An 11,720-nucleotide genomic window follows, 5' to 3' on the forward strand; every position below is an offset into this window, starting at 1 on the left:
GGACATCAGCAACATCAACATCCAGCTCCATCACCATTCCATACACTACTAAAAACACCAATCCACAACCTTCTGTCACTGCTAGTTTTTTAAAAACATATATACAATGATAGTGTATCACACTGTTGGTTCATGTCAAGAAGCGATAGTAATAGTTCATCCAAAAAGAATCAATAGTAAAAAATCATTATCACTGTTGGTTCATGTCAAGAACATGTAGTGATAATAGAGGGAGTATCACCACTGCTTCGTGTTATGAACCCACAGTGATAATGACTTATAGCTTCTTTTTGGAAATTCATAACTTTTCATAATGAGTTAGATGGAGACAATTTTTATATAATAATTATAACTCTAGATGAGATCTACAGCTTTGTAGTTAACATTTTTTTTCATTTGAAGCAATCTAGATGCACAAATATAGTCCACGACCATTTTGGCATCTGTAACTTATCGAGCTCAACTCCTTTCATCATGGTTCACTCATGGGAGCACCTATCATTCCTAAACTAGATGAAAAAGGATAAAAAATAGTAATGATATAGTGAAACAATAATGTATGCAATGCTTAACCACTAAAAAATGATTACCATATTGTATATGCAATGGTCATCTCTGACTTTCATGTGGGCCACCAACTCAGTTCAAGTTGGACGAATATAGAATGAAACAAAAATATAACTTATACAAATGGTCACCTATAACAGTAGTAATTACATAGTGAAATGATAATATATGCAACGTTTAAGTTGGTTTATGTTGAAGTGGGGGAAAACAAGTGTCGGTCTGGATATTTTTAGTGAGATATCTAGATATTCATAAAATATTTATACGGAGTCAGATGAAAAATATTTTATATAAAAATTATAGCTCTTGATGAGATCTATAAATTTGTAGTCGACTATTTTTCCATTGAAGTAATTTTGGTGCCCAAATTATCATAAATTTTTTTGGAAAACAAGGGCAAACAGAAATAAATATTTCATTACTCTTAGCAACCAGTGATATGTGAGATGGCAAAAAGGCTTCACGCAATGTGAGGGGTCGCGGGTTTGACTCCCATGAACCACACAAACATGCACATTTCACGTGAAAAATCACATGACTTGTGACTTACTAGTGATACACGCTAGATTGGATTTCTACCATCTGATCCGTTTTTGTCACTCTCAGCTACTTAACACCCGCTCCCCTTCCCTTCCTGGCTTGTAAACAAAGTTCCTCTCATTCATGCATTCTCTTTGCCCTACCAGCACTAGTGTTGTTGTGCCCGCAAGGTTGCAGGCACATTGGCATTGCCTATGAAAACAATGAGTGTGCTATGTTATGAACATCATGGTTGAAAAAGAAGCCCATGAAGATATATGACCTATTATTTAGACAAGTGATCATGGTGTTGAGAATATCACTTGTGTAGATATATTTATTTTATCCGGCTACAATATGAAGAGTGGTTTGAGTTTAGTAGCTTAATCTAGTATGTTTAGGTTTGTTACCTAGTAGGTGATGGTCATTAGGTTTGGCTACCTCTATTAGATAATAGGACAACCCAAGACATCAACGAAGAGAAGCCATAAAGACCGAGACTTGAGATGGATTGAATTGGAAAAGTCCTCCTGGAAAACACGTCAAAATATCATACGGTGATGTCACCTTATGGTGGGGTACCTTAACATAAGGTGAGTTAAGGCAGAAGGTAGATAGAAGACTAAATGCTACCGTATCATATGGTGGGATATCATATGATACGATGAGGTTCTAACATGCCACAACAGTCGAATTTCTGACCATTGAAAAGAGGCCAACATATTATGCTGTGCTAGTCACTGAATCATAGGTAACTATGAGTTTTTGCAGCCTACGCTCCAACGCTAGATTTTTGACTTGATGCTATAAATACTCCATCCTCCAGTCATTTGAGGTTGCTGAAGCTCTAAGGAAGACACACACTCATCTTGAAGAGTTTCATAGCCACCTTTGAGTTGAAGATCTAGGCAATTAGTACAAGATTTAGGACTTCATTAGTACTAGTTTAGGCTTAGTGTGCATTTGGCTAGGTGATTAGCCTGGAGATAGATCAATTGAGTAATCCACACTTCTTACTCTTGCATTGGTGTTTTTCTACACATAGACTGCTTGGCGGCCTAGTGGAGCGGCCGCAAGCATTGTGAGTGGGAGGAGTGGCCCATGCCAGAGCAGCAAAGCACTACCTTTGTAAAGATGACAATAAGCATCTGAGTGCACCTAGTGGTTGACCCACCGATGTGTAGGGACTCTAGTGGCAAGAACCATGGAGTTATCCAAATTCACCAATATCACGGGAATAAGTCATCATGCTGAGTTTGTTCTCTCTATCTTATTTACATTCCGCACTTTATATTGCACTCTTTTATCTTCCACATTTATCTTTTTTAGAATTGCATGTGTAGTTGCTAGCACATTTATATGGAAATTTATTTAGGTTTATCTTGTTGAATTGAGCCAAATGGTTTTTAGAAACCTTAACCCCCTCCCCGCTTAGGGCATCATTAGTCCTTGCAATTGGAATCATAGATTACATCTCATATTTGGACATTTTAGGCTTCACCTCCCAGTGAGAAAGTGATACCGAGGATGGGATGGATATTGGCAGGGCTCCTCACTTTGATAGCACAATTTTTCCCTATTGGAAAATTCTCATGTCATGTTATCTAGAGGAAAAAGGTTTACATGTTTGGAAGGTGGTAAATATCGGCACGAACCCTTTGCGTAGGCCGAACAATCCCACAAAAGACGACCAAGAAGAGTTGCAATTCAATATTGTAGCTAGAAGCATTTTATTCACATCTCTAAGCATCGATGTTTTTAATCGTATTTATAGTCTCATCAATGGTCATGATATTTGGACCATGCTTACTGAAATTCTTGATGGCACAAACAATGTGCATGAAGAATGAGAGTCTAAATTGAGTAATTTTGTCATGCTTCCCCATGAAAAATACTAATGACATGTACACATGGTATAATGTTATTGTTAATGAGCTCAATGGCATAGACTTGACACAAATGGAAGATGAGAGTTTGTTGATAGAAAGATTCTTCAAGTTCTTCTTCGGCCCAAATATGACACCATCATCACCATCTTTCATAACTGCGAAGATTTTAGCAAGATGATGCACACAAAGATGCTTATGAAGCTCACTTCACATGAGTTTTACATGAATGAAGGGTTCTCTTCATGAAGCTGAAAGAATCTTGGAAGTGTCGGTGTATCAAGTAAAGGGGTATCCCAGCTAAACAGGCCCCACGTAGGGTGCAAACCACCAGGGGAACATCTCCTAAAAAATCTAATTGGTCCATGAGCTACCCCGACTAGTGCAAAGCCTCCAGCGACCAATCTCGCTACACCTTGACACAAACCCATGACCAGCCCCCCTTGTCACGGGACCGGATTGGACAATTACCCAAACGATTCTCTTCACCAGGCACCGGCCCCGACAGATAAGGTCGTGGGTGGTGCAGGGGGCATGTCACATCCCGTAGCATTAAAGGCTACGGTGTGAGATTCTACAGGCTGGCGCAGCGCCGCACAATAGATGAGATGGCATAGAGAGGCAAGTGAATAGGGATGGCGCAGAGGCAAGTGGACGGGGACGGTGCGTAGAGGCAAGTGGACGAGGACGGCGCGTAGAGGCAAGCGGATGGGGATGGTGCAGAAGCGCACCATTCCGTCCTGTCGCATTAAATGCAGCAGGATAAGGTTCTACGGGCTAGGCAAAGACGGCATGCAGCAACACGATATACAATACTGTCAGAGCAAGTTGCATACCCGGTACTCCGTAATGATGATCTGAGTTAGATATTAGAATAAGAAGAGGCTATCTGTGTAGAGCCCGCATGTTAGTTCTCCCTCTCCCTACTATATAAAGGGATGAGGACCCCAATGTAACCAGGACAGATCAATTCTGGCAATCTGCTAGAACACCGCTGTAATCAAATGAGATCTACTATAACACAAAAAAATAGGACGTAGGGTTGTTATCCTCTGGGAGACCCGAACCTGTATAACCCCTGGTGTCCCCGAATCCTTCATCTACACACATAGACACCTTCACTCTCTGAAACGCCGTTCACGCACCCACCGTCCGACATACACCGGAATCACTGTCAGGGATTTACCATCGACATTTGGTGCACCAGGTAGGGGTGCACGCTTTTGTCATTTCAGAAAATTTGAGAAAACTTGATCAGGCTACCCGTGGCCAAATCCACGGCAACCGTTGAGTCCCATTCCGAGGACCCCGGCCACCGCGACGTATTCATCATAGGGTACCATCTGGACGAACCAGGTGTACTCCAGGCATGGGACACCGAGCCGGAATCAGGGAGCTCCGAGACCCAACACGAGGTCTGCACAGCGGCCCATTCCACAGAGGGCGCTGGAGGGCCCCATGCCTCAAACCCCCGGCTTTGCGTCGAGAGGGAAACCAGCCTGGTGCCAGATAGGCAGGAGCTTCAAGACAACCCCAGCATTCTTAGCACTATCCTGAGGAGCCCCTACACAGGGCATTTTCTACGGTGGCATCTTCACCTAGGCCATCACACTGCACCAACCCTGGGGGCTCCCCACCTCACGACCTATCACCGCTCCATGCCCAGCGTCTTGACTACGAGACCGTGATGCTAGCATAGAACCTTCAGACCCTACGGGTTCTCCTCAGCCACCCGCCGGTGCCCGTACCAGAAGGCTTGTCAGCGGCACCTTGGCTACGTGATCTCACCCTCCTGGCAGAAACCGCTCAGTGCCAGACCACGTCAGCATGCACTGTGCCTGTCATGAGGTTCGGTGAGGGTCGCGGTAGCCATGGGTCACAGCCGGGCTCGCGACGGAATAGGTCCCGTGCTCCCCCAACAACGGGAAGTAACCATGGGCCACCACCAAGTCAGGGTGGCCAACCCTCCAACCTACGCGACTCCCTCCACCAGCGTGAACTTCGTGGCGTAATTCAGAGCCAGGTGGCCACTAGAGAGGATGAGAACAGGGCCAGACGGGTGTTAGAAAAGGGCAAACATCCCTACCGTACACCTTCTCCATGCAGGGAAGCATCGGACGCTCCACCCTATCACCACGTCCTAGAGACCGCCGTCTCTCCCCAAGGATACGTGCCGCCGCCCAGCAATGACTAGCGCCCTGTTACGGGATGGGGTCCAACGCCCTGTCTACCAGGCTACGAGAGGTGCGCTGGCCGGACAAATTCTGGCCAGTCCTAGCTGAAAAGTATGATAGCTCGACCAACTCGGAAGAGTTCCTATAGATCTACACCACCATGGTGCAGGCCGTCGTAGGACACGGGAAGGTTATGGCCAACTACTTCCCTACCGCCCTAACCGGTTCCTCCCGGTCTTTGTTAATGAATCTCCCCCGTGGGTCGGTTCACTCCTGGGAAGACCTGTGCGACCAGTTCGTCGTCAACTTCCAGGGAACCTTCGCCTGACCAGGGGTCGAGGATGACCTGTATCAGGTTCGACAACAACAAGATGATTGCAACGAGACTACATCCGGTGCTTCACTGAGTGCCAGAACACTATTCCAAGGATCACGAGAGAATATGTGGTCATAGCATTCAAGAGAGGGGTCAAGGACCAGAAAATGGTCGAGAAGCTGACCACCTGGGTGATTGGAAAGATCACCGAGCTCTTCGAGCTCGCTAACAAATGTGCATAGGCTGCCGAGGCCCGAGAACGGTAGATCGACTCCAGGTCACGCTCGACGACCGACCGGCCCACCTCTTCCAAAGGAGTCGATCGGAAAGACAAGAAGAGCAAGCAAAAGGCTGGATCCCCCGAGGTCTTGGCAGTCAAACAAGCTGGCTTTACACGCCGACGCTTCGAAAAGAAGGATGGGAAAAAAGGTCAGGGCTACTGCCCGAACCATCGCACGGACGCCATCATCGACTAGGAGCCCGGAGAGTGCAAGCACAAACGCAGCGACAACGATGAAGACTAGGCTGCCCCCGACCAGTCGGCACTAGGGTACCAACAGGCCGACCACATGGTCCATCACATCTTCGGAGAGGCCGTGACATATTCCTCTAATAGGGAATACAAGTCGGTGATCCGGGAAGTGTGGGCAATCGCATCAGACCCGAGCCCGCACCTCAAGTGGTCGGAGGTCCTGCTCACCTTGAGCCAGGACGACCATCCAGCATATGTCAGGCGCCCTGGTCGTTACCACATCATGGTTGAACCCACTATACAGAACATCCGGCTAGGCCGCGTGCTCACCGACGGTGGAGCTCGATCAACCTTCTCTTCACCGATGCACTGGACGCCCTGCAAATTCCAAGAAGCTCTTTAAAGCCATCTCCACATTTCTTCGGAATCACCCCGGGCTCCTCGGCTGTAACACCCTAATTTTTCCACCTTTAGAAATTTCTTAAAATTTGCTAAAATTTAAAATGAGTTTAAATAATTTAAAAGAGAGAAATCCTATTTTATATGAAAGAATATATATTTGACATAGGATATAAATAATTATTTTGCATTCATGCTGAATTAGGCAAATAGGATTTTTATTTGGTTTTTGAAGGAATTTATTTGAAGAGATTTTGCTTTTATTTTGAATTTGAAGCTTGGATTTGAATTTAGAAAGAAAAGAAAAAGAGTAAAACCTTTCTCGGGCTGTTTTTCCCCCGGCCCAGTTTCCTTTAGCCTCAGCCTAGCAGCCGGCCTCGGCCTTCTTTTCTGCCTGGGCCGTGCCCTTCCTCCCTCGGCCCACTCGCCCATGCCGGCCCAGCCAACCACACGCGCCCACGCTCGCCCGTGGACACGCTCCCGCCAACGCCGCCTTCACCTGTGCCACCGCCACGTGAGACCCGTCGGTCAGGTCTGTCGTCTCCGAGTCAAACTCTGCCGCGCCGCCGAGTCCGAACAGGAAATCGACGCCACCTTGGAGTCCTACAGTGCCCCGCGACCCTCCGAGCCGCCTATATATGTGCCCATCCCCTCCCCAAGTTTTCCCATCCGAAAATCGCCGAGTTCCGAGCCCTAGTCATCGAGATTGAAGTTTGCCGAGCCGCCATTGCTGCCGCTTCAACCGAGATCGCCGCCGCGCCATTCCAGAGCCAATCAACGTAGCCCGAGCCCACCATTGCACGCGCCTGCCTCTGCTGAAGCTCTCCCCGCCATCGCCTTGGCCCCTGCGCCGCTGGAGAACCCTTCCCGACAAGATCCCGAGGCCCTCCGTCGTCCCTTCCATCGCCGCCCGCCTTCCCGTGCCGCCAAGTCCAATGGAGAAGGTACCAAGGTTGAGTTCGTAGCTACTGTACCAGTAGCAGAGGATTGGTCTCTCAATTAGCTTGAAGGAACAACCATTGATCAGATCAAGGTAGTTTGTGAGTTTCCCGATGTCTTCCCCCACGAATTGCCAGGTATGCCACCTGATCGAGAAGTCAAGTTTGTCATTGAATTGGTACCTGGTACGGCCCCTATAGCAAAAAGGCCATATAGGATGTCGGCTAACGACCTAGTCGAGTTAAAGAAGCAAATCCAAGAGCAGTTAAGCAAAGGTTTTATTAGACCAAGTGCATCACCTTGGGGAGCCCTAGTTCTTTTCGTGGATAAGAAGGATGATAGCCGAAGGATGTGTGTAGATTACAGAGCGCTCAATGAGGTAACCATTAAGAACAAGTACCCATTGCCTCGGATTGAGGATTTGTTTGATCCGATGAGAGGAGCCCGAGTGTTCTCCAAGATTGATCTAAGATTAGGATACTATCAACTGAAGATTCGACCGTCAGATGTACCAAAGACTGCTTTCAGCACCCGATATGGGCTATACGAGTATACTGCTATGTCATTCGGATTAACCAATGCCCCAGCCTACTTCATGAATCTCATGAACAAGGTATTTATGGATTATCTGGACAAGTTTGTAGTAGTGTTCATTGATGATATTCTAATTTTCTCTAGAAGCGAAGAAGAACACGAAGGACATTTGAGAATTGTGCTATAGACACTCAGAGAACATCAGCCGTATGCCAAGCTTAGCAAGTGTGATTTTTGGTTAGATCAAGTCGCGTTTCTTGGCCATATCTTAACCACTGGAGGTGTAGCGGTAGATCCCAGTAAAGTAAAGGATGTATTGAATTGGTTACCACCGACCAACGTGTCAGAGATCAGGAGTTTTCTTGGACTAGCAAGATACTATCGCCGTTTTATAGAAGGGTTCTCTAGGAAAGCCCAACCTCTTACCTCTTTGCTTCAGAAAAATGTGGTTTTCAAGTGGAGTCCTTCTTGTGAGGCAAGTTTTGAAGAATTAAAGATGAGATTGACTACGGCCCCCGTGCTAGTTTTACCCGATATTAGCAAGAATTTTGACATCTACTGTGATGCTTCGCGACAAGGACTTGGATGTGTTCTTATGCAAGAAGGTCGAGTCGTGGCCTATGCGTCAAGACAATTAAGGAAGCATGAAGAGCACTACCCTACACATGATTTAGAATTAGCAGTTGTGGTTCATGCTTTGAAGATTTGGAGGCATTATCTCATTGAAAAACGATGTGAAATATACACAGATCATAAGAGTTTGAAGTATATTTTCACTCAACCAGATCTAAACCTTCGTCAGCGTAGATGGTTGGAGTTAATTAAGGATTACGATGTGGGGATTCACTATCACCCAGGAAAAGCAAATGTTGTGGCCGATGCTTTGAGCTGGAAAGGTTACAACAATTCGATGATGGTTCAAGATAGTCAACCTAGGTTATGGAAAGAGTTTGAGAAGCTCAACCTTGGATTTGTGGCAGACATGGAAACAACCACCATGTAAATAGATTGTACCCTTGAACAAGAAATTCGAAAAAAGTCAACTGGAGGACGAGAAGCTCAAATAAATTAGATAGCTTATTAGGGAGGATAGAGCTCTAGGTTTCACGGAAGACAGTCAAGGTACAATATGGTTCAAAAAGAGAGTTTGCGTACCCAACCGGGAGGATATTAAAAAGATGATTCTGAGAGAAGCTCACGAATCAGCATATTCCATTCGCCCTGGAAGTACCAAGATGTATCATGATCTTAAGGATCGTTATTGGTGGTATGGAATGAAAAGAGAAGTTGCAGAATACGTAGCTCTGTGTGATACTTGTTAGAAAGTCAAAGCAGAACATCGGAGACCAGTAGGTTTACTGCAACCCTTGAAGATACCTGAATGGAAATGGGAGGAGATCGGTATGGATTTCATTGTTGGATTGCCCCGTACCCAGAATGGATATGATTCTATTTGGGTGGTAATTGATCGTTTGACTAAGGTCGCCCATTTTATTCCAGTAAAGACTACATATAGTGGAGCTAGACTAGCAGAGTTGTATATGTCAAGAATAGTATGTTTGCATGGAGTACCAAAGAAGATTGTTTTGGATAGAGGAACTCAGTTTACCTCCAAGTTTTGGCAGAAGCTACATGAGTCTATGGACACAAAGTTGAATTTTAGTTCTGCCTATCATCCTCAAACAGATGGTCAGACAGAAAGGGTAAATCAGGTATTAGAAGATATGCTGAGAGCGTGTGCTCTGAAGTATGGAAAGAGTTGGGACAAAAGTCTGCCTTATGCCGAGTTCTCGTATAACAACAGTTATCAGACGAGCCTCCAAATGTCTCTGTTTGAAGCCTTGTATGGAAGGAAATGTAGAACACCGCTGTTCTGGAATGAGATGGGAGAGAGTCAGTTTTTTGGCCCAGAGGTTCTACGAGATGCAGAAAAGCAAGTCCAGATGATTCGAGAAAATCTGAGGATTGCACAATCCAGATAGAAAAGTTATGCTGATAACAGGAGAAGAGAATTGGTTTTCGAAATTGGAGATTTCATCTACCTTAAGGTTTCGCCTATAAGAGGTCTTCGTAGATTTAAGGTTAAAGGAAAGTTATCACCAAGATTCATTGGACCCTTCAAGATATTGGATAAGAGGGGAGAGGTAGCTTATCAGTTGGAATTACCGCCTCAGCTGTCAGGTGTGCACGATGTTTTCCATGTTTCCCAGTTGAAGTGTCTTCGAGTACCGGAGGAACAATTACCAATAGAGGAACTGGATATTCAGGAAGATCTCTCCTATATAGAGTATCCTGAGAAGATTCTTGAGAGATTAGAAAGAGTAACCAGAACCAAGGTAATACCAATGTGCAAAGTGCAATGGAGTCACCACTCGGAAGATGAAGCAACTTGGGAAAGAGAAAAAGATTTGAAAGTGGAGTTTCCTCATATCTTCACTGCTCCATGTGAATCTCAAGAGCAAGATTCATTCCAAGGGAGGTAGGTTCGTAACACCCTAATTTTTCCACCTTTAGAAATTTCTTAAAATTTGCTAAAATTTAAAATGAGTTTAAATAATTTAAAAGAGAGAAATCCTATTTTATATGAAAGAATATATATTTGACATAGGATATAAATGATTATTTTGCATTCATGCTGAATTAGGCAAATAGGATTTTTATTTGGTTTTTGATGGAATTTATTTGAAGAGATTTTGCTTTTATTTTGAATTTGAAGCTTGGATTTGAATTTAGAAAGAAAAGAAAAAGAGTAAAACCTTTCTCGGGCTGTTTTTTCCCTCGGCCCAGTTTCCTTCAGCCTCAGCCCGGCAGCCGGCCTCAGCCTTCTTTTCTGCCTGGGCTGTGCCCTTCCTCCCTTGGCCAACTCGCCCATGTCGGCCCAGCCAACCGTATGCGCCCGCGCTCGCCCGTGGACATGCCCCCGCCAACGCCGCCTTCACCTGTGCCACCGCCACGTGGGACCCGCCGGTCAGGTCTGTTGTCTCCGAGTCAAACTCTGCCGCGCCGCCGAGTCCGAACAGGAAATCGACGCCGCCTTGGAGTCCTACAGCGCCCTGCGACCCTCTGAGCCGCCTATATATGTGCCCATCCCCTCCCAGAGTTTTCCCATCCGAAAATCACCGAGTTCCGAGCCCTAATCGCCGAGATTGAAGCTTGCCGAGCCGCCATTGCTGCCGCTTCAACCGAGATCGCTGCCGCGCTGTTCCAAAGCCAATCAGCGCAGCCCGAGCCCACCATTGCACGCACCTGCCTCTGCTTAAGCTCTCCCCGCCATCGCCTTGGCCCCTGCGCCGCCGGATAACCCTTCCCAACGAGATCCCGAGGCCCTTCGTCGTCCCTTCCATCGCCGCCCGCCTTCCCGTGCCGCCAAGCCCGCGGTAAGCTTCAGAACGGATTCCCCGTGCTCCCCCAATTCTATTGCGCCGCTCGTCGTCGCCGCCGGCGAGCTCTAGCCGATTCCGATGAGAATCCCAGCCATGCGCCACTGCTACCCCTCTGGCGTTGCCCTGTTCTTCCCCTCTGGCCGCCCGATCCGTTCTGTGCCGTCGGATCTGTCCTCATCGGCGCAGATTAGATCGCATCTATACCCCTTCGGCTGACCAACCAGATGCTGCCACGTGTCGCTACTTAAACCAGTCAGCAGCCATGCCATATCATCCAGCCACCTCAGCTGCCACCTAGCCCTCTCTGCTGATGTGTCGTCCCTGTCACCATGCCACGTCAGCCAAAGCAGCCCAGTCAGTATTTCAAGCTTTTTCAGTATAAAAATAAATCTGATAATTACTTTAATTGGTAATTTTGTAATTTAGCCCCTAGACTTTTCTGAAATAACAAAAAGATCCATGTCTTTTTATAGTTAAGTCCCTATACTTTTTTATAATTACATTTAGGTCCCTCTATTTTTACAAAAAGGT

This window comes from Phragmites australis, chromosome 12 (assembly GCF_958298935.1).
Source record: "Phragmites australis chromosome 12, lpPhrAust1.1, whole genome shotgun sequence".
In the NCBI taxonomy this organism is placed as follows: domain Eukaryota; kingdom Viridiplantae; phylum Streptophyta; class Magnoliopsida; order Poales; family Poaceae; genus Phragmites; species Phragmites australis.